The following is a 3,397-nucleotide window of genomic DNA, read 5'->3' on the forward strand; positions in this document are numbered from 1 at the left end:
AGGCACACTACATAAGGCAGCATTCCCTTACCCTCATCAGTTGTTTTCCTGTCCATCAGGATGCTGGTTGTGTGGGGAGAGCTGGCCAACCATGATAGATTTCAGGAGCCGCGGCATACAAGTGTCCCCTATGTCAGCGCTGGTCAGGCGAGCCAGCGCGGGTGCTTGATGTCTGCATCGGCTTCTCCCCCAGTCTGTGTTACACACCGGAGCGGCTTCCGCTGAAGGACGCACACAGGAGGACATGTGACTTCCACATTACGTGACCAAGGAGGAAGTAGAATGCTTTCCATGGCTCGGCGTGCATCCCAGCGGACATCTCGCCGCATTTAGCCGCTGATTGAGCTAGTCTGCTCGGTAAGGCGGTGGATTTCTAAGGTAAAGCAAACCTTTTCATTATGTTTGAGCGGAAACCTTCAGGTGACCTATTCAAGGGTTGTGCATCCTGGTCAGTCTTGTGTATGCTGACCATGGAAGCGTCCGCAGGCTCTTGCTCCCATAGTTCTGAGGAGTCAAGCTCCACTCCCTCTCTGGTATGTGTCTTTGGTTATGTCTTTATACCGGCTATTATTTGAGGGTTATCAAGCACCCTCCCCTGGTTCCTCAATTTTAACTTGGGTTTCCATCCTGGAAACACCCAAGAGGAATAGCTGCTGAGTTTATTTTGCCAGATGGATGTCCTCTTGGCAGCACTGCTCATGCATGAAATCCCTGGGCCACAAGCCATGGTCGGGAGACTGGTGCTGGTGGGGGAGTCCATTACAGGAGAACTAGACAGCATAAGAAATGGTACTGTTCCTGACGTTCTCCCCTATGCTGGAAAGATGGGGCCTGCGGCCACACTAAGCCGAAAGCGCCTGCGCTCGTCAGATCGCGGAAGCTAAGCGGCTTCAGGCCTGGTTAGTAGCTGCATGGGAGACCGGCTGTGAACCCCAGGTGCTGCAGGTTGATCACAGACAAGCGCTTCCAAGCTTGTTCCAGCAGCAGGGATAGTCACTCATATAGTTCACATTAGAGTGTGATTTTCCCCTGTGTGTTTTACCCTCTCTCTTGTTTCCTCTATAATCTAGTAAGCTAATGGAAACTTTCAGGGTAATGATAGTTGCAAGGAGTCATTTGCTTCCCATTTGATTTGGTCAGGCCTGCAGTAAACCTATGCTAGCTGTAGAGACTGACAATCAATGCAGGGATGTGCACTCACATGGTTGATTAGAGAGTGATGTTTCCCTGGTATAAGTTTATACTTTCTCTTGTCCTCTGTGTCCATGCAATCTAGCAGGGGGTGCAAAGCAGGAGGCGAAGGTGAATTGTTGCCATTGCAGCAATAGGCTTCCCCAGGGTTATAATAAGATGATATGTCAAGCCTGAACTGCAGCGATGGTGATTGACAATCTATGGAAATTTTCAGGAAGTGAATCTCGGGGTCGTTTCAAGGAGTTCCTTGTTTCAAACTTGTTCAGATCTGCATTGCATTTGGTTCAGATCTGCATTGCATTTGGTTCAGATCTGCATTGCATTTGGTTCAGATCTGCATTGCATTTGGTTCAGATCTGCATTGCATTTGGTTCAGATCTGCATTGCATTTGGTTCAGATCTGCATTGCATTTGGTTCAGATCTGCATTGCATTTGGTTCAGATCTGCATTGCATTTGGTTCAGATCTGCATTGCATTTGGTTCAGATCTGTATTGCTTTTGTTTCAGATCTGCATTGCATTTGTTCTGATCTGTATTGCTTTTGTTTCAGAGCTGCATTACTTTTGGTTCAGAGCTGTATTACTTTTGGTTCAGATCTGCATAGCATTTGTTTCAGATCTGCATAGCATTTGTTTCAGTTCTGTATTGCATTTGTTTCAGACCTGCATTGCATTGGTTTCAGATCTGCATTGGTTTCAGATCTGCATTGCATTTGTTTAGAATTTTGTTTGATTTGTCAAGCCTGCACTTAAACCTCTACTGGCTGTAGAGATTGACAATTTTTCAGGTTGATACACTCTTAGTATTTAGAGTGTAATTTCCCCTGTATGTTTTATCCCCTCTCTATATTCTGGCAAAGGTGAATGTAAAGCAGAGGGTTTCAAGATTCTGGAATCTTAAGCAATGTGGACAGTAGATTTTTCCAGTATTATAAGTAATTGTTGAATCTGCACAAAGGGCAGTGCTCAGTCGTGTGGCAGATTTATTCAGCATGGAAATTCACTGCCCATATAAATCTATGGGTTGTGCACAGTGCTGGGTTGTACCTGATCGCATTATTCTAAAAAGCGGCATGCAGATTTGTAAAAGGGCCATGTCTGGTCTCCAGTGCAGTTCACACTCATAATGTTGCATTACTATGCTTGCATTATAAGCTTATCCACTGTGATCCTAGCCTAGAGCTATCATAGCGGTGGGTGTTGTCTTCCACTTAAAGAGGAACTCCCAGTGAAAATTCTTCATTTTTACAATAATTATGTATAAATTTAGTCAGTGTTTGCCCATTTTAAAAGCTGCCCTCTCTTTTATTTACATTCTGACATTTATCAGATGGTGACGTTTTTACGGTTGGCAGGTGATGTAGCTGGAAGTACATGCTGCTTGTTCTGGCAGTTGGAAACAGCTGTAAACCGCTATTTCTCACAATGCAACGAGGTTCACAGACAGGAAACTGCCAGGAAAATAGTCTTCACAGTCTCCTGTGGGAGGGGCTTCACCACAATATTAGACATACAGAGCCCCCTGATGAGGATCCATTTGTGAAAAGGAAAAGATTTCTCATGTAAAAGTGGGTATCAGCTACTGATTGGGATGAAGTTCAATTCTTGGTCATGGTTTCTCTTTAAAGGAGAAACTGTTAGGAAGCTGTTAAAACGGATTCCAAGAATGGCAAGTTGGATAAGACTAAGCTGTCAAACCTGATAAGCATGCAGCGTCTTCTGAAGCGGTGTCTAAATCTAGGAAATGTGCAGTGACCGTATGCCTGATTCTGCAGAACACCTGTGTCAATTATGCACCGAAAAGGTAGTGAAAGATGAATCCCCTACATAGCTTAAAGATTTGATGGGATGGTTGAGATCAGAGATGTCCTTTGCTATTAAAGAGATTGAAGAATCTGCTTTCATACTTTCTAATTCAGATGTTACACCGACATTTACCCCTTCTACTTCTGATGCACCTATTGCTGGTCCTTCTAAATCCTCCTAACAGACCTCCTCAAGAGGTAGAGAGTCGAGGTTGATTCAGATAAATTTGACGTCTAAAGGGAGAGTGGATATCCATTATTGGAAGAGTTACCACAGGGCGAAGTAGACGCATCGGAGGGTAAAGGCGTTAAGTCTCAGAAATTTGCTTTTCCACAGAATTTATGAATGAGTTATTTGAGGCTATGCATAGGGCTATGGGCATTACCAAGGAACAAGA

The 3,397-nt window shown here is 44.4% G+C and overlaps 1 pseudogene; it reads left to right on the top strand.

Moving 5' to 3' along the window:
- Positions 1-829: 829 nt before the first annotated feature.
- On the top strand, positions 830-948 carry LOC137526231 (5S ribosomal RNA; annotated as a pseudogene).
- Positions 949-3,397: the final 2,449 nt, after the last annotated feature.

This window comes from Hyperolius riggenbachi, chromosome 7, assembly GCF_040937935.1.
Source record: "Hyperolius riggenbachi isolate aHypRig1 chromosome 7, aHypRig1.pri, whole genome shotgun sequence".
Lineage (NCBI taxonomy): Eukaryota > Metazoa > Chordata > Amphibia > Anura > Hyperoliidae > Hyperolius > Hyperolius riggenbachi.